Source organism: Monodon monoceros, unplaced genomic scaffold (genome assembly GCF_005190385.1).
Source record: "Monodon monoceros isolate NGI ecotype Baffin Bay Population unplaced genomic scaffold, NGI_Narwhal_1 Super_Scaffold_16, whole genome shotgun sequence".
Lineage (NCBI taxonomy): Eukaryota > Metazoa > Chordata > Mammalia > Artiodactyla > Monodontidae > Monodon > Monodon monoceros.
This window is the reverse complement of record NW_021703772.1, coordinates 23,878,930-23,900,090: the sequence shown is the minus strand read 5'-3', so window position 1 is coordinate 23,900,090 and position 21,161 is coordinate 23,878,930. Positions and strand designations below refer to the sequence as shown.

At 35.0% G+C, this 21,161-nt stretch overlaps 1 protein-coding gene across 10 annotated transcripts in view; it reads right to left on the bottom strand.

Moving 5' to 3' along the window:
* The window catches only part of IKZF2 (IKAROS family zinc finger 2), a 177,370-nt gene that overhangs the window by 127,810 nt on the left and 28,399 nt on the right, over nucleotides 1-21,161 (bottom strand). The window contains exon 1 of one of the 10 annotated variants that reach the window (XM_029225000.1): nucleotides 16,947-17,108. The exons of the other annotated variants lie outside the window; for them this stretch is intronic. The gene's annotated coding sequence lies outside the window, so the exon portion shown is untranslated. Of the gene's footprint in view, nucleotides 1-16,946; nucleotides 17,109-21,161 lie in introns of those variants that run through there. 10 annotated transcript variants of the gene reach the window in all.

Genomic DNA, 21,161 nt, shown 5'->3' with positions numbered 1-21,161 from the left:
ATAACTGATCCATAACCAGTTACCAGTATTCAAAATTGGCACTTAGAAGAACACTGTCACCATGGAAGCCAACAGGAAGTGAATTCCGGGCTGTAAACCTGAATCTGCTACACAGATTTTTCATATTTTTGGTAAAACCAAGATAGAAGCACATAGAATGCATAGTTTTAGGGGCTTCCCCGGTGGCGCAGTGGTTAAGAATCCACCTGCCAATGCAGGGGACATGGGTTCAAGCCCTGGTCCGGGAAGTTCCCATATGCCACGGAGCAACTAAGCCCGTGCACCGCAACTACTGAAGCCTGCGCACCTAGAGCCCATGCTCCGCAACAAGAGAAGCCACTGCAATGAGAAGCCCTCACACTGCAACAAAGAGTAGCCCCCACTTGCCGCAACTAGAGAAATGCAGCAATGAAGACCCAATGCAGCCAAAAATAATAAATAAATAAAATAAATATAACGCATAGTTTTAAAGTTGTGGCGATTTTCATTTTTTCAATTATATTATAATTTGTGACTGGCATCTTTCAGATGGCACAGATGTACTATCCTAGAAATAACTATTTTCTGTACCCAGGAAAGCCAAGACATGATTAGAAGCTGTCAAGGTATCTGTTTGCCCAACTTTTCTCCAGCTGGAGCAAAGGTAATAAGCTCTTGAAGAATACAGAGAAAGTAGAAAAAGAAAAAATTTTCAGATTGAATCTTCAATGCTGAATTAAAATGCACAGTGCAGTACAGTACTTGACCATAAAATGCAGTTCAAACAAAAATAAACCAGAGCACTTCACAATTCACCAAGACAAGTCTGGAGGTTGTTTTTGAACCTCTTCTTTGTTTCCAACATAAAATCATTATGGCATTTTAAACAGAAATAAGATGTCAATCTCTGAAGATACCAATAACTCATTATCAGAAATTAACAAAAAATATACATAAAGACCCAGAGCATACAGCTAAAAGTTTTGATAGGACCATATATATTATTTAAAAGAAGGAGGCCTCAGTTATATTGAGTTTGTAGAAAAATATACTGTTGACTTTACTAATAATGAAGTATTCCACTCTTTCTGTCACATTCCCAGTTGTACCAGAGGAAGAAAAAAAAAAGCAGTGCTTCCTCAGCATTCCTGCTACTCTACAACAGCATGCATGAAGGCATCAGGATGGAAGCAAGTATGACCAACAGGGCAGCTGAAAACAGATTTTTTTTCTACTCTAGAATATTGTGGAGTAGGCAGTAATGGAAAAATACAAGAGTAAGACAGCATGGAGGCAAGAAAATAATTGGAGCCTCAAGCCCGTAGAGTAGTCATGCTAATGAGAATACAAACAATAACAATAATAAGTAACTGAGCTCCTATACTATTCCAAATACTATAGAGGAGGCTTCATTACATACCTCATCTAATTCTGACAAAGTCAACAAATATAAGTATTATCGCTTGTCCTTATATAGGTATATCAACTGAAACTCAGAGGTATTAATTTATTCACACAAGGTCACTTAGTAGCTAGCAAGTTTTTGGAGTAAAATGATGACAGATTGTGATCAACGATGATAGACAGACAGACATGTATACATGTTTATCACAGCTAACAGAGACACTTGGACTTTAACCTATGACTGACTGTCTCCAGAGCCTGGACTGCCTATAAAAATATCTTATTAACACTTACAAAAGGTAAACCGATTTATCAAGTCAGCACACTAAAAAGGAGAGGCTTAATATAAGTTTAGCAGGTACCTGATGAACGTACATTGCATGAAAGAATAAATGAAGGAGTGCGTGAGGACAAAAGATGAATAGGCGTTTTTTTTTAAGGAAAGAGTAGGAACTCTCTTTAAACTTTCTTATTGTTACCTTCATTCCCTGAAAGAAAAGGTCTTCTTAAAACTACAACTTGATCTTCAATAAATGTTTGTTTTATAAACTTTGGATAATTAATACAATATTTGAAGGGAACTTAACAAATAACTATTATAAAGTGTATATAGATTTCTAAAATGTTGTTATAACTTAGAACAATTATTACAGAAAAACACACTAAATTTTTTTAACAATCACAAATAAAGTCATCAGATTTATAAGGAAAATGTTAAAATTATAAAAAGAATAGTATATTTTGAAATGTACTGAATAAAAGGAATGCTAATTATGTCCTATAAAGGGCACATTCAGAATATGTATATATTTTCTGCATAAAACTGTGTTTTGTTTCCTTTATTTTAGTTCTCACTTCAGATTCTATTTGCACTATAGGTGAAGTATAGGAGTAAAATATAGGAGAAAAAGAGGGTTAACTATTCCATACCCTGCAAAAACCCTCAGGAAAAAAAAAATTATCTTGGTGGTGTGATGAACTGGGAGATTGGGATTGACATATATACACTAATATGTATAAAATGGATAACTAATAAGAACCTGCTGTATAAAAAAATAAAATAAAATTCAAAAAAACATAAAATTCAATTTAAAAAAATTTAAAAAATAAAATAAAATATTCTAAATCAATTTTTAAAAAAATTATCAGCATGGTTAAAACAGAACCTGTTAGTATATCTCTTAGGCTACCCCACAAGTGTTTTAAAGTTTTGTTTTGCTGTGGTTTTGAACCTTATTGTAATCTCTCTACCTCTGCTTCCAACAGACAAAAAAACAAAGAGTTAAAAGGCAAATACAACAGTAAACCACGGGGCAGAGATAGAGCTCTCTCAGCCCATTCCTTAACAAACTTGTTGCCAGGCCTGTCCGCACCATCCTAACTCCTATGTTTCTCTGGCCTTGAGCCAAGAGTATCATTTTACTCCGAGTGAAGAAAAAGAGTTTCATTCTTCCAATCTTGTACTACTTTCACCCCGACGTTGTAATCTTGTTTTTCCACATTTTCTAACTACTCAAACAAAAGCCTTCCCCCTTAAAATATGCACAAAGCATAGGGAAAAGAAGAGAAGGAGAAGGAGGTGTTCTCTCGATAGATAGTACTCATAGTACTGGGTGCTATTTTAAACACTGATAAGAACAAGCATGGAAGCAGGGACTCTGCCTACACCCAGTGAATTCAGGTAATGTATCCATTGTTCCACGTTGCTATGGTCTGGTGACAGGAACCACAACTAGAACAAGCTTGCCCAGCATTTTCCTTTGCATTTAGATGCCAACTTTGATAAGGTCACACCTTAAAAGATCCACATAGCATGCAACACACAGATAGCAATAAAGCCTTCAGCCATTCCCAGACTCAGATAAGACGGTAAAAAGAAGAGGAAATCAGAACAACATTCACAAACGCAAACAGATTTACACAGCCAACCAATTTGTAACTACCACTCTCTAGATCCTCCCTCACACCAGGCATCTAAGTGGAGCCAACAACAAAAGTAGTGGAGAGATTTCACTCCTCCCCCCTCCCTGCTTCTATCCCAGAATTTTCTCAGAGGAGCTCACTGCCTTCCCTCACTGGTCTCCTTTGAGGAGAATCCAAAAGAAGTCCTTCATGGCTGTGTTTCTTTCAATTCCAATGACTCCCTGAAGTGAGTCATTCCTGACCCTTTATTCCCCTGAACCTCCCTGAAGACCTGGCACCTCTCCTAGAGCAGAGCTCTCCTCCATAAGCTACCCATAGAAAGCAATTCCCCAACTGCCTTCCCTCCCAATCATTCCCGGAAGATCCAATCCTCTCCTCCCCTGCTGTTTTCCTTTCCATCCGCTCTCTTAAAGAACCTGACATCACTATTAGTGAAAATACACAAGAGGTTTGGGAAGGAAGGGGTAGAATACCACTGAAGTGAGGGAAAACATGTGCGCGCGCGCGCATGCACACACACACACACACACACACACACACACACACACAATGAAGGAATATTCTAATTTCTGAACTGTTTTTTTTTCTTACCTGAAAGTTTTGTTTATACATAATACATTATATCATCTCTGATATACTCAAACTTTCCCAAATCACTTGATGAAATGATTTTATCTAAAACATTTCAGTAAGTGTAATACATGTGTGTGTATTTCCCTAACGAAAACAACACAATTTACAGAAAGCTTACCAGCTTATAAAATTGTAACCGAAATCCAAAGACAGAAGTGCAAAGATCCTTTTTTACCTCCTATCAAGCACTGAAAATCAGAATTCTGGGGGAAAAAAATAACTTCTTCAATAAAAACTACTGATAGATTGGCACCATGCTCAAAATCTCTGTAGTTAAACTGCTGAACTGCTGTGCTGTAGCTTACAGTTTAACCAAACTCTATCACAAAACTCTATTTCATTGTAATGTTGGCACTAAGATTTAAGAGTTTTGAAACAACTTCTTTTACACTATTTAACTTTTGCCTGTTTCAGATAATATAACATCTCTGGGGCAAAAGATAAATGTATAATCTGTTTGAGAACACTTTCTCCAATCTATATATTTTCATAATCAGAAATATAGTGATAAGAATTAAGTGATTCCATTTTTTTCCTTTTAAAGGTATAAATTTACCTAAACTTACTTTATTTAAATTGTTAAACTTCGTCATTGACCACTTCTTTTTAAAAACAGCGTACTACTATAATGACTGATGATAATAAATCAAATAATTAGTATTTAAATATTTTAACGTTGATCCTATTTTAAAATTTTCTTCTGTAGTTTCTAAAATAGTAATTTATGGAAAGAGGGGGCCAAACTCTTTTTCTAAATGAAAAGGTGGTCTAACCACTCTTAAGGAAATATGTTTGTTTTTAGTAGGTTTTCCATTCTGATACCAAATATCTAAAAGCCCTTTGCCACTTGGAAAATCTAAAAGTAAAGTATCTTAAGTCTCACTGTCACATATCTTGTTCATATTCAGTACTATGAGAACACATTAAATAATCCATGTATTTAATATGTGATTAATATATAATACTTGCACAATAGTGCTAAAAAGTATGTAATTTTTAAATACTTTTCAGCTAAAAGGTTTTTCTAAATTATAATGTAATTTTCATTTGAAATGTCTCCGTCATTGCACTCATCAGGTCATAAGGTAAAGAAGAGATATATCAGGTGGTTGATAAATGAGAAAAAATTATGAATTTAGAAATAATTATATCATATGGGGGGCCAAATTAGCCTGCTCAGATTCAGAAACACTTTAGGGTTCTCTCAGATACATATGGAAAGGGGGTCATCACAAAACACTTGGACTGTTAGTAAAAGACAACCAAAATAATGGTCCTCTGAAGATACTTTGTAATCCCTTGCCCTTGAGAACTTTAAGGCTTAGCAGAGCAAGAACATGAAGAATTACTTCTTACTTGGGTGTGATTCATTATATTTATGTCAAGAGATGATAATTGTAAGGTCTCATGGCTTCAAGGCTGTAGCTTTTGAGAGAGGGGAATCTTTGAATCCAAATATATTTCATGCTTCATTTTAAGTATGAATGCATACATGCATTTATCCAGTTTCCATTAGAATCTCAAAATTCTAATTGTAGAATTGTCTCTATTTCTCTCACTATAGAAAGAGCAGATTTGGTCATCTGTTGTGAGACTCTGACTAGAACTTAATAGGTACATAAGTGAATTGTGAATCAAGTTCAGTTATTATGAGAACTATATTCCTACTTTCATGTGCCAGAGTTTTCAGGTTTTCAGTGATAATTTGGATAATTTTCCATGAGATATATATATATATATCTTTCTCAGGAATACTTATGGGAGGAAAAACAATTAAACATACATCACACATACATATTTCTATACTCCTACGCCTTTCTTTGACAATATTTTTGAGAATTTTCAAAAATAACTGGAACATGGTAGAGCATACTACAGCCTGAATTAGAAGTCAGAAGACTTAAAAGTTTATCTATTTACTAACTACAGCCTTGGACAATTCCCTAACTTTTCTAGGTCTCAGTTTTTACGCCTCTAAAATGAAGGGGGTTGAAATATCTCTCAAAAGCTATGATTAAATGAAATGAAAAGATTCAGGGGCATGATCCTCAATTAGGCAAAAGGTAACATAAAGACAACAGGGACACCAACTTGAACTGTCAGAAGGATGAAGTGAATATAAATTGAGGAAAAATGATTGAAATTACTAAATAGAAACCCACAAGATATCCCTTTTCAGTGTGTAGCTCACTGAATATTCCCCAAAGTATTCATAATGAGTATTATGTCTGATGTCAACTAGAACAACACTAGCTGCTAAGAAATGAAATAATGAAGACTATATAAGATGTGAAATTATTCCATTGGAAAGCAGGGGATTTGTTTAAATTCAGCAGAATGCTGGCAGAACTTTACATATTTCTTTTAAATTTTACCTGCATTTACATAGCACAAAATAACTTTCCTTACATTAGCTTAATGTACTACTTTTACCATCCCCAATGTCCTGTGATCCGTATTTGGTCTCCATAAGCAGATTTAGATGCATGAAAAGACACAGGGATCACCTTCTAAAAACCCTTAGTGTGGCCCACAATTTCAGAGAGCTGAGCTACATGCTGAGCTACTGAACTGATGTGACCTGAGATCTGATCCCACTTCAGTAGTCATCAGGCTACAGTGGTAGTGTTACTTTACCAAAATAAACCCCTCCTCAATAAGAAAACGTGCCAAGAGTGCTTCCAGGTGCCAACTTCTACTCTTCTGGAATAAGATTCCACTAACAAAGTTAATAAAGCTTTGAACTGTTTTTCTTTAGGAGGTGTGTGATTAGATTCTACTCATCCTGAAATTAAGTCTCAAAGTAGATGTAAAAACACACTGCTTTTTAAATATTATACGTATATGCAATACATGTTTATTGTATAAAATTCAGAAATCTAGAAAAGAATATAAAACAAACAAATATCACAATTCCAATACTCAAAGATAACCATTATTAACATTTGATGTATATTCTTCCTATTTTTAAGAAGTATACATACACTTATATATAAGTGGGGTTTTATTTACAAATTTGAGATCCTGCTAAACTTGTGCAGCCTTTTAAATTTCTGTATTTTGAAGAATTCCTATGCCATAATTATCTTTATAGCACATTATTTTTAATAGCTGTATCTTATTCTCTCCAGTGGATATGCTGTTTTTTAAAACAATCAACCATTATTTAAAATCTTTCAAAGAATTTAAATGGAACAGCTCATTCTCCATATGAAATATTCTATTTGAGGAAATGATTTTAAAAGTGATTTTAATAATTGATCCTATCAAACTTTCAGTAACTGAAGAATGAATTTAAACCAAACTTACAACAGTAAAAATTTTTGTAATCAACTTCCCTTTTTCATTCAAATAAATCAAATATTATAGGTAGGAGGAAACGATTAATATAACCACAAAACTAATAAATGCTTATAGTCAGCAGTCTTTTTCGAAGACATTCACTCTAATCTTGACCACAACCCTATGAGGCAAGTATATATTGGTACCTTTTTTACAAATTAAGAAACCAGCTTTCTGAAAGGTTAAATAATTCTCACAGCTAATAAATGAATCCTACCAAAACGTTAAGATGTAGCTGTTGAATCCCATGTTGAATAATGTTTGATGTTCTCATTTATATTTATGTCTTGTAAATTCACATTTATTAACTGAATTTTAACCCTAATGAAAACAAACTCCTAACACTAGCACTATTACCATCATGTTACAGCATGGCAATTTGACAATGTTATACTTCAAGGAGATAAGCATAATAAGGTAAAATATATTCAGAGATTTTTAATAATATTATAATTTTCAGAGCTGCATGTTGTATAGTAATGTCCAGGAATTTTTAAGATGAATTCCAGTCCTGATTTTTGTTTAATTGGTTTTTTAAACTACCACTTACACATATTTTTGGATAATAATTGCTTGATGGTTTTAAAGTGTGGAAGCCAAGACAAAATGCAATTAAAATTATTGAATATATACAATAAATAAAACTATCAACAAATGATTTGAGTGTGAGGAATTTAAATCTATGCTGGGGGGAGGGAAAGCAAATGGATGGATTATGCTAGTCTCTTACAGTTACACTTGCATGGAACCATGGGGATGACATTTTTAGTCCCACTTCCGAGGAAAATTACTGAGTAATAGGTTTTTTTTTTTTAATTTTCAGTGCTTATTTTTTCTTTTTTTTGTTGACTACACACACACACACACATATATATATATATAATGTAATATATATTTGCAGGGCTCTAAAAAAGTTTTAAGGTATATATATACAGTGAAAAGTCTTGCTTTAACAAAGTATATAGTGAAGAGTCTTACTTCCAATCCATTCCTCTATCTGCTCAGCTCTCAACCCTTAACCCTCTACCAAAATACCCTCAAAACACATTTTTTGGCTTTCTTACACATCTTTTCTAATATTTTTAATATAGTGATCAGCAATTTATCTCTTTTTTGCACAAATGTAGCTTATGTTTTCTGTCCTTGTTTTTTTTTTAACTTAGCAATATATTTTGGAAATCTTTCCATATTCATAATATTCCTCATTTTACACACCTACATAATATCCCCTTGTTGAGGTACCTAATTTATTTAACCAGTACTCTACTGATGGACATTATTTGCAAACTGTTTCCCATTTTTACTATTAAAAACAATGCTGTACATTTAACATTTTACAAATATATTGTTAGATAAATTTATAGAAATAGGAATACTAAATCAAAACTTATATGCATTTGTTCTAACTTATATTCATACCAACTTATACTCTCATCAACAATGTATGAGTCCTATTTCCTGATAGCCTTGCCAATAGAGTATGCTATTACACATTTGGATTTTTGCTATTTACTGGATTATAAATGCTGTCAAGTGTAGTTATAGATTTTTTCCTATTTTGAAACTCTTTATATGTATAAAAGTCATTGGTATTTTCCTTTGAACTATGTGTTAGGATAATTTGACCAGATGTCCATTAGGTGTTCTTTGTCAATTATTAGGTTTTGTTATATAATAGGGAGATCAGATCTTTATTCATAATGAGTTGCAATTTTTACCTTCAACTTGTTATTTATGGTTTTGCTGATTTTTTTGCCATGTTGAAGTTCTAAATTTTTATAAATTCAAACATATTAATCTCTTTAATTGACTTTTAGATTTTGAATTTTATTAAAAAGGCCTTCTCCATACTAAGACCATAAGAAATTTATACTTTCTTATACTACTTTTATGGTTTCATCTTTCAAATTTAAATCTTTGTTCCAAATCAGAGCTTATCCTGATGTTCAGTATGAGATATGGATGCTGCTGTATGTTCAGTATGAGATACAGACTATATGATGTACCAATCAAAGAATACAGTAGTTCTTCCCATTTTTAAGTATTCTTTTTCATGTTATTTAATATAAATATTACACCATTAAATAACAGGTATATTAATTTTGAACTTCCTTATTATGGAGTTATTGTTTGTGATCATTTTTCAACTGATTCCCTGAGGTCTGTGAGCATAAAATCTTATAATCTGTAAATAGTGATTATTTTACCTCTTCCTTGCACAGTTTTATATCCGCTTTTCTTTCTTTTATCTAACTGCATTGGCAGTTTCCTCCAGCACAATATTAAGTAATGGTAAAGAGAGTGAACCAAATTTTTCCTTGCTTCCGATGTTAGTAAGCATGCCTCATGTGTTCCTATCAATCATGACTTTTGGGCTGATATATTTTATCACATTGACGAAGTCTCCTTTCAATCCTATTTTACTGAGTATGAAGAATGGTCATTAATTGTCAATTTTTTTCATATGTCGTTTCAGTGTCTATAGAGATACATGCATATGATTTTTCTCCTTAGTTTAATATGATAAATAGATTTCCTAGCATTGAAATATTCTTGCATTGCTGAAATAAACCCCTCTTGTTGACAATATTATTACTTTAATGGAACCTAGACTGCTGTGATTTTTTAGGAACCGCCACTTATTTTGGACCATTTTATTTGACAGCATTAAAGTATGAGGCCAAGTCTTAAAGTAATAAAAAATTACCAACCAGAAAGATTTAGGGAAAAGGACTTGAATTTAGATTTGGGACTGGATATAAATTAATTGATTACACTAGACTGTTACAGGTCCATTGGTTAGGAACTCTAGGACTAACATTTTCAGTTCTACTCCTCAGGGGAATTATAGGCTCAGCAGAAGCCTTTTAGCCTAATATTGTGTATGGGTTTTTAAAAATGTAATAATACATTAATTTAACTTTATAAAGATTTACTGAACGCCTACTTCTTTTTTCAAGGCATTGACTGGCTCTATAGTGTAGTATAGTGTAGTGGCTTGCAGTTTTTGACCTAGATACACAATAAGAAATACATTTTTTATTGTAACTCAATATATATGCATATCTATGTGTGTCTAAATATATATGCATGTTTATGAAAAATGGTTTCATAAGACAATATTTATACCTACTACATATAATGTACATTTACTACACACAAATATATCTTATATTCTTATCTTTTTTATTCCATATCATTTTTATTAAACTGCTAGTTGCAAAACACTATATTGATTTTGCAACCCATTAATAAATTGCAATCTGTAGTTTTGGAAATATTGTCATATTAGCTAAGAACATGGATTCTGGAGCAAGACAAACTAGGTTTGAATCACAGTTATACCTCTTTAACTGTAGCTATGTATCTCATCTTTAAGATGAGGGCAACAGTATCTACCTATGAAGATTAAAAGAGCTAATACTTGTAAATGCATGTTTCAATAATATATTTGACTGGTTTGATAAAATATTTCCCTTAACCCTACAGTTGCCAAAAGAAAAACATCATCCATAATATAGAAACTGAGGAAAAATCATTCAAAATACAGACTTCCTAAGATCTATTAGAAACAATGATGAACAGCAAATATGATCTAAACATCTCATCTGGACTGTGTCTTTCCTTCCAAGGCCTTGGATATAATCAATAAATATGTGCTGAATTAAATAAGCATTACGGTCTCCTTTTTATTCTCCCTTTTATATACAGATACACATAAGTCCTTTTTAAGGACTTTATAAACCAGTAACCATGCTAAGTAATTATAATTTACCAGTACACTATAAAGAAGTTACGATACATTGTGACTCAAATATATATTTTTGACTATTTCATAGAACCATATTAATATCTCTAGTAGATGTAGTCTTTTGCTCCAGATTTTCAAATCTGTAAACTTGATAAAGAAACACTTCTATGCTATGTTTCTTAAAGATACTTATGAGAACATTCTGGCTTATTGTCTATCCCTTAACTCCTTACTACTTCTGATTGAGTAGTAAAAGAGGTAACGAGACCCTCGACATAATTACAGGTATTCATAAGGAACTCGGTGACCTAGTTCCTAAAATACATGGGTTCAATGTCTCTTACCCAGAACTCCTACTGGAGAAGTTGGTGGCACTAAAAGAGGTGGTAGGAACAAATATCCTTCTTTCTTCAGATTTACATGCTAATCCTTAGGGGAGTCAAAACGAAATGGAAATAAGCATATAGTAAACATCTGTATGAAAGTATGTAGGTATATAGTGGTCATTCTCAGAATAACAGAAGAATGTGAGTCTTTCTATTTTATCCACCAAGACTAATAATGCACACCCATGCTGGCTCTTGGCACGGCTGTAGCAAGGGACAATCCAGAAGACATACAATGGTGTAACTCTAACTCAGTCTGAAATGGTAGGCCAAAAGTAACCTAATTTTTACAGTATTTAGGTATAAAAACACCTTAAATCCAGCCTGGAGGAAAGTTACTGTATTTCCTCCTCAACTCCCAGCATTCCAGGGCCTCTCCAGAGTGAACTTTGAAGGCAATGGATAAAAGGTATTTATTAGACAAAATTTCATATTTCCATCAACTTGCTGGAATTTGACCACTATACATATCAAATGATACTAATAGTTAGGCTACCTCTGGTAAATATGCTACATTAATTTCAAGTACAATCTCAAGAAACCCTTTAACTATACAAGTGTCTGTTTCTCAACAAAAGAAAGCCATGTTTGAAAGTCAATTAATATATTTTTAATAAATTTATTTATTTTATTTATTTATTTTTGGCTGCATTGGGTCTTCATTGCTGCACACGGGCTTTCTCTAGCTGCAGTGGGCTTCTCGTTGCAGTGTTCTCTCTTGTTGCAGAGCACAGGCTCTAGGCACACGGGCTTCAGTAGTTGTGGCACACAGGCTCAGTAGTTGTGCCTCACGGGCTCCAGAGTGCAGGCTCAGTAGTTGTGGCACACAGGCTTAGCTGCTCCATGGCATGTGGGATCTTCCTGGACCAGGGCTCGAACCCATGTCCCTTACACTGGCAGGCAGACCCCCAACCACTGCACCACCAGGGAAGCCCATAAAGTCAATTACCTTTTGAAGTAAAAAGTTTTGTTTTTTCTATTCTCTCTCTCTCTCTTTTTTTTTTCCAGTTGTAACTCTTGATATTTTGGAACATTTTTTCCTAATTGGGTGAAGGGGTGAAGGGAGGTATTTGTTTTATTTAGTTTTAGCACGTTCCTAAATCTGACTGGGATTGTGTTCTTAAATTGGGCATCTGTTTGACAATGAGGGGCAAGGGGTAACCAAGTTTGAAAGAAATAAAGGTAAATGGATATTTTTACAATTATCACAAGGACGGCAAGCACTAGCCGGCTGGCAGAACCCCAGTCTCTCACTGAAACTGCAGCACCGCCTTCTCCCTAATACACCTATAACAATCAGTCCTGCCTAATACATCAGCTGGAGACATGCTCTCTATCCTTCAATGTCTTCTTGAATTCCTTCAACATGGATACTCAACTCTAAAATTCAGGTTCAAATAACAGCTGACTGAAATTTTTCAACATATTTTCAGTGCTCCTATTTGCTAATGATAACAATAGGTTTTATTGAACAAATGGCATCTTCTTCAGAGAAATCTAAAATTTAATCTGCCTCTAAAATAAAAGGGTGTACCTATGTGTGTGTGTTGTAGGGAAATAGGATGTTTTTTTTTACTCTGCCAAGAACTCTGATCATTTTAATTTGATAGATCCTAAACGTAAATTGCGATAGAAAAATTAAATAGTATTTTGATTAAATAAAATATTAAGTAAGAAAGACCTATTTTTTTCTTTGCCTTTCATGTTTTACCCCTTGATTTACTGTTACATGGACTTGAGAGATGTAATTATTAGTGATCATATTAATTGACTATGTGATATACAACATCATACGAACCAAATGTATGAACTGTCACAAAATAAAGTATATGAAAAAGAATGTGAAAATCAAATCATGAGATTCCTTAAAAAGTCTCCTGAAAGGTGTAAAGATTTGATTTTCCACAGTGTCTGATTTAATATGACTTTGATCAAAGAATAAACCTCTGAAGAGGTTTATAAACAAAAGCATAAACCCTCTTAAGGAAAGCTTTTTAGAATTAAAGCAAAAACATATTAACTCTTAAAAGTTGCAAAACAGTAGATTCAATTGAGCACTAAGAAGGCAAAATCACAGCTAAATTAGGTAATACCAGGGCATGGTAGCTATGAAAAAGCTGGAGGATAAATATATACAATCACATATACTATTATAAATCATATTTCACCTTGCTACATAGTTCTTAAATTAATTTCATTCATTCATTATTCAGTAAGTTTATTGAACTTTTAGTTTATGCAAGGCACTGGCCTAAGAAAATAAAATTATACATTTGTATCCCTTACAGATGAACTGGTCTTAATTTGAGGTAGGAAGAAGGGAAACAGTGACTGGAGAGGAAAATAAGACATTAGCCCTCTCGTGAATAAACATGCTATCCTATTAGTTAGATGCAATTCTATAGGCTTGAAACAATGAAGGAATTAAACCTGGATGGAATATTTCCTTTTATTTCTCCGCCACCTTGGGAAAATGTCTGTTTTCATAGTGAGGTCTCTCAAAATGATAGCAGGCTAATCGGCACAGGTTCTTGAGATAATGGAAGCTCACCTGGCTAAGCAGGCAGCCTGCCCATCAACTTCAGATCCACATATCTCCCGAATTACAATCAGAGACTGGTGTTCACACCCTGAAACCAATCCATTACTCTCATCTCCTGCCTTAAAAATAAATTAAACGGATAGGTGAAGGCATTGCATAACTCAAACTATGTGGATCTCAACAAATATGTCCCATTAACTACCACGGAATAGTCATATTAGCATTAGACCAAGTGTTTCCTTATCAAAACCAAAAGATAATAGAAATGTTACCTGCCAAATGTGAGTAAACCCAGAAAGTCTAATTATTTACATGGCATAATAAATACTTAGGTCTTATTTAAATTTACAACATTTTAGAAATGAATAGCTATCTCAGAATCACAATGCTTGGGTGTATGACAGAAAAAAATACCTGTGTAACAACAGAGGTTTCTCACTTTGTACACAAAAAATAGGGTGAAACTCTTAGATATACCAGAATACCACCTGAACCTCTTTTAATAAGAATAATAGATGATACTTCGTTGACTTTCTGGTAAACACTTATAGTAGGAAAAACAAAGTCATATTATCAACATCTTAAGTGGTAAACTTTCCCTTGGTTACAGGAGCACAAAAATGATGTACTAGTAGGTTCATTACCACAGCATGAAATACTCAGTAGCTGTTAAAAATCATGATATATATATATATGCTTAATAACATGAAAACAGTGTTTAAAATGCATACTGTTAAGGGAAAAACAATCATACAATAAGCCATTTTTATTATATATATATATGCTTAATAACATGAAAACAATGTTTAAAATGCATACTGTTAAGGGAAAAACAATCATACAATAAGCAATTTTCATTATATGATCCTAGCCATTTCTATGTTTACAAAGGCATAGAAAATGACCTGGATATACTTTAAGTTGTTAAATAAATTACATACAAAGCAATTAGAACAGTGCCTAATACACAGTAAATGCTATATAAGAATTTCTGCTATTATTATTTTGCAGCAATTGTGAGATTATGAGTGCTTCACCCCTTTTTTTACTTACACATATTTTCTTTTTCTCCTTATTAAACTATACTCATTCTATAAAATATATTTACAATAAAATGCATATCATTAAAATATACTTAATTAAAATCAGGATTTTCACATCTAATAATCACAATCCAGGTAAACTAACCCATATTATAAATCCTCCACAGAACTGGTATACCTAATAATTTTTACTCAGTGGCGTTTAAAGTTCAGTATGAAAAAAGCTCAGAATTAAAGGTATATAGGAAAGAGAAGAAACAAACATCACAATTTTAGACATCTGAGTATTCTGTGCTGTACTAAGAAAGAAATTAATTTCACAAAAGCTCCTCACCTCAATCAACAAGCCTACACGTAAAGGAGCCGTCATTATTCAACACCACCTCCCCAACTCAGAAAGCCACAGGAGCCACTGCCATTCATCCAACAGTTATTTAATAATAGCGTTTCACATTCACAGGATCACTTTCTAGGTGCCCCAAATGCTGCTAACGTTTCATGCATCATCTCATGTAATCCTCCCAACGGCCTCATAATAGAAGTGTAGGGCAGAGGGCAATGAAGCCCAGAGAGGTTAAGTAACTTATCCGTGGTTGCACAGCTCATAAGTGGAGCCCCGATTTCAACCGAGGCAGAAGCTAGGCCCCAGCATCTAGTCACTAGTTCAGCATCTGCTATGAGCAAAATGTTAGGCATATCAACACCCTTGCCCTGCTAAGGCCAGGGTCTTGAACAATTACTCTGTCAATCCTCTTTCAACTCTCAATCCGAACCCCTATCTCTAGCACCACAGTCACTGTAAGTGCATTTATCGCCACTATCACCAGAACTCCTGACTATACGGGGAGAAATGTATCCCTCAAGTTCTGATCTGTGAATTGAAAAGTATTTCCTCAGAAATGGCTAGCCTGCATAATTCTATTGATAAGATAAATGTCACATTAACTAAGCTTTTTCATTGGTTATTCTGGAAATTTAACACCATTTTACCATGTTTTCAAATGAAAAGTGCATTCTTTTATTCCAACATTTTACTTTTAAATTATCAAACAAAAAATTTTTTTACAACATGTATTGATTCATAATCAAAACCACCATAATCAGGATATGGAGCAAAAAAGACATTTTAAGTAAAAAAGAAAAGTGACTTATAAATAGACAAAGACAATCCCTGTTATATCTTGTTCTGTGTCTGCCAACTAACTGACTAGGTTTTCCCTCCTTCCTAGGGGAAACGCATTGGATACCAAAATAGAAAAGTTTTGTATATTTTTGCAAAATATATGTTTATACCTATGGCATTTTTATCTTTATGGATATTTATTTAAAAGCTGTAGTTTTACGGAGGCTTTGCCAAAACAGTTGCAATTCTTTTCCATGGCAGTGTTTTGACAAGTGTGGAAATTATTAAATCAAGCACACCTTTTCCACACCACACATGACAGAGCACTGCTTATCCATAGGGAAGGGCTAGGCAGAGGTCTCTGGTGTAAGATTATCAAGTGTATATTTATGCAGCATTCAAAGACATTTGTAAATGTGTCCTGAATTTATCAAACTATAACCAGAAGTTCCTTATATTGAAACAAAACAAACAAAAGTAAATTATACCAAGTCCAACAAACTGACAAAGGTAGTTTCAAATCTTACTATTAGCTCAAGGTCTCATCGGCCTTATAGATATCACCTGAGACCTCCTCACCCACAAAAATTATTTGGCACAGGGTGAAAGAATGGCCAAGGAGTCACTTCCAGATCCTAATATTCTCCAACTTTTTTAACCACAAAGTTAGTCTTTATTGCTGATATTCTGTACTCATGAAACAAAAAGTCTCAACACAGGTCAAATACCAGTTTGGAGCTGGAAAAAGTTACTTCAATGTTATTAATTTGATCGAAAACAAAAGGAAAATATTCATGGGCCCCAAACATTTCCTCCATACCTTCCCATATGATCTGGTGCCTGAAATTCCCATTATTAAAACTGTATTACAGGGCTTCCCTGGTGGCGCAGTGGTTGAGAGTTCGCCTGCCGATGCAGGGGACACGGGTTCGTGCCCCAGTCCGGGAAGATCCCACATGCCGCAGAGCGGCTGGGCCCGTGAGCCATGGCCGCTGAGCCTGCGCGTCTGGAGCCTGTGCTCCGCAATGGGAGAGGCCACAACAGTGAGAGGCCCGTGTACCGAAAAAAAAAAAAAAAAAAAACCTGTATTACAACAACTTGAGACCGAATTTCTAGAAAAGCCTCTACTAAAGCACACATGCTACTCTAATACAACTGTAATCTATTAAACTAAGTCACTCTCTAAAATCTCGGCTTGAATGACTTTACCCAATTGTTCTATGACAGGACAGAAAGCTGAGAAAAGCATTCCTACTGCCATAGACAGGTTCTGATTTGGATAGAGAGGGATTGTGGAGACCAGTATCAGCATCATGCAACCCTGCAAGGAAGGCAGGACTGAGTGGGGCAGTGAAGCAACAAGAAAGTACCACAAGGGAAGTGGGTTTCTAAAAGGAGTGCTAAGAAAGAAGAAAGAATAGCAAAAGGCCCAAAGACAATTCATATGCTTCACTAAAACTAGCCTGATCTACATAACCTTTGCTGGGGCACCCGTGGCATGCCCCTTCCTGCAGCGTTCTAAGTACTCTTCCCACCACAACCTCATTTATTTTTTAATGAAATAGGTCAGCTTGACAAAGGGCAAATGCCTGAGCTGAAACGAATTTCCCTAGGGTTAGTCAGAGGAAGTTTCATTACAAGCCTAAAACTATGAGCCAGCACAAACAGGACAGATGCAAGTGTGGGAGAGAAGAAATATGAGAGGGACAAAGAATAAAGGGTGTACCACTGTTATTATTGTTACAGATGACACATAGAAGGAAGTCCATAGGAATTTTGCTTATTAATACTCTAGCCTACTGTGAGGCCCAGCAACAGACGTATCCATACTCGCTACCTCCAAACTACAAGAACAAGCAGGAAGCAAGGCCTGAAGAGGTTTGAGTGCTGAGGGCAAGACTATCCATACAGATCTGGGTTCGGAGGTCACCATCCTTTATGCATTCCTTCTGTATTCTGTTCACATAAGGAGAGGTGAAGTCAGATCAAAATTGGCCTTTACTACTTGATTCCCACCCCCAGCTAAAGGGGATTCCATCTGTCTTCCCCCTAAGGGCAGTCCCCGCTACAGCCCACTTCATGAAAGCCCATTCACTCTCCCTTAGTTATTTGTTCACAAAACATTGGAGAGGGGTGCACCTATTCTGTACCTGGTGCAGTTGCAAGATCACAGGTAGAGAGATGAACAAGACATAGTCTATGCAGCAGAGGATCTCAAAGGCTAATATGGAGGCTAATATGGGAGACAGACGTAAAACAGTAACAATAGAATGCGATAGATACTATAATAGAAATATGTACACACTCAATGCTACAGGATTACAGGGGAATAATTAAGCTTTAAAGAAGCAGTAACATACATCTGCTCTTTAAGGATTGGGAGTTTCTTGGGAGTCAAGAAAAAGGGACAGAAATTCAAGGAAAAGGGAAGGGCTCAGGCAAAGATAAGGTAATTTGAAAGAAGTTGTTATGTTCAACACAAATGTGGCAAGTGTGTGTGGTTGAATCATGGTATATGTGAACGGGAATTTCAGGAAATGAAGATTAATAGATTATGTTGTTTAACAAAGGGTGTAGTATAAAATACAAAAGAGCTTATTAGTTCTTTATAGGTAATATAGCTCTTTTTTAACTCCCTGTAGGTAAGGGGAGTCATGAAGGTTAAGGCAGGGGAATGATAAACAGATTTGTACTACAGAAAGAAATGTGACAAGGCCAGAGAAAGAAAATGATTAATTTTATGAATCGAACTAGAATTGCAGACAACCTCCAATTCTTCCCAAAAAATCACTGGATCCTCTGCCTTAATTATATGGATATAATTGGGAAACTGTTACGCTTGCTGTCTCAAACTCACATCTAAAATATTCAACTGACATTTCATTTTTTACTTATTTTTGATTTCTATCTGTGAAATTTCATTTTTTAAAGTAAGAATGAATTCTTCTCTGTTCAATTATCATTTTTCATAAAGTATTCAATAAGTACTCACTGATTATGGGGCATAATAACCTATAGGATCTATTCTATAAATAAGTTTTATGCTTTCTGATTCTGTTTCTATCTTTTCCATTATTTCTATCAATTCTCTTATGTTCTCTGATTCTATTTCTAGTGTATTGCTACAGGCTATTAGAGAAATATAAGGTCAAGTAGGTAAATATTCACACAAGTGCATTTAAAGCATGCCTCTCCTCTTTCCTTCTGGCTGCAGCTCATGGGGATATGGCTCCCTATCTTACGCACATCAGTACTTGGGTGCCACAGTGATACCATTAGGTATATTTCTTACATTCAGTAGTAACTCAGTGTGGAAGTTGGAGTCTCTGTGAAACTGTTTAGCAGATCATATAGGATATTACTGGAATTCCATCAATATTTTTTCTAACATTCAGAGTTGCTGTAAGTGAAAGGACCCTAATGAAATTTTTGCAATTAGCCTTGGAAGAACTGCTCTTAACAGACTAGTCAGCTTCTTTGAGGTACAATAAAGGAAAATATCATTGTAGCAAAGGCCTTTTATAACCACAGCATTGCTTTAAAATGACCATTATTATATTTTCCTACAGACAACTAAGTAGCAAAATGGAAACATTCTTAAGAGTTCCTTCTCAGTTTGGTTAGAAACTGCGCAGCGCTAATCAACTGTTGAAATCTAAACTGATTATTTCTGAAGTGTCAACAGATGCACAAGCTCCAGAGCTGAAACAGGAACATGTGTCTGGTTTTTCGTAAACAGGCTGAAGGAATACAACTGACAGAAGTATTGTCTCTTCTCTAGAGAGAGAAAATATTGTCTCAGAAAATGCAGTGTGAAAATGTTGCACATGGTTTTATTAAATGTCCCAAACAAAGTAACCTGGAAGGCCAAGAAAAAGGAAAGTGACCAAAGGCAGGTAGAGAACAGGAAAAAACGAGAGAAAAAGAGTAAAGACATTCTACCTGCTGCAATAATGCAATGTAATATATCTTTACATTTTTAGCTTTTTCTTGAAAAGGGCAACCTCCACCTTTCCCTCCACCCCCTGAACACCCTAAGGACGCAGTCAGGCATATTCTTCTTGTACCATCACAGAAAAGTAAGGGACATTTTAGTGTTTGATAGTAACATGCTGTGATCCTCTGGCTCCTTGGAGCAACCAGTGTCTTCAAAGCAGTCCTTTCCAATTTCCTGCATAGATATTATTTGATAGCATTTCTGAAACTTGCCTGACATGGGTTCCTTCCTTGCTGATTCTGATTCAGTACACCTGGAGTGAAGTGTGGGCCTCTAGTTTTATAAGCATCCCAGATGATTCTTATGATCAAACAAGTTTGGGAAACAGGCTGCATAACACAACTATTTTTAAAACAACTTGGGTATGAGGATTATCCCTTCCCGAGAATTTCACAATATTCCTTGAAATGAAGGGAGACCCAACAGTGCTATGTGAACTTGCTGAAGCACTCTTACCAAGTCGGCAGTGGCATAATTAAATGGGCTAACAGATTTCCTAAACATATACCCAATCATATTTCAGCTAGGGAATCCCCTAATCAGATAATTCTCCAAAATAAAGGAAAGATGTGTCTGACAAAGCCTCGCCTGGTTAATCAAGAGAAATTCCCATGGCTAGATTTTGCCACAGGTGATCTGGAGCACTGCTATGTCTCCGAAGCTAGGGTCAGCTCCTCCCCAATGTTCACACACAGACAAAGCCAGCTAATTTCCCTGTTAAATGTGAGTGAGTCACCATCCTAACAATTTAGATTGCTAAGGTGCATATATTGAAATATATGCTTCCCGGCACAATTCCATATCCAATTACCATAGTAAATCCAATAAAGGCACAGTAAAACTGCCACTCAGCCAGGGGAGAAATACGAAGTCATAAGCCAATTCAAATATTGCTAATGCCCGTGGAGGAACAACTGTGGATGACTAGAACCCCTGTCAGGAAACCCCGTCTTATTTTTTCACCTAGGAATTTTTCATAATAAATTTCAGCTGGAAAATTTTGGTAAGTTTCTACATCCTAAGCTAAATGAATGCCTG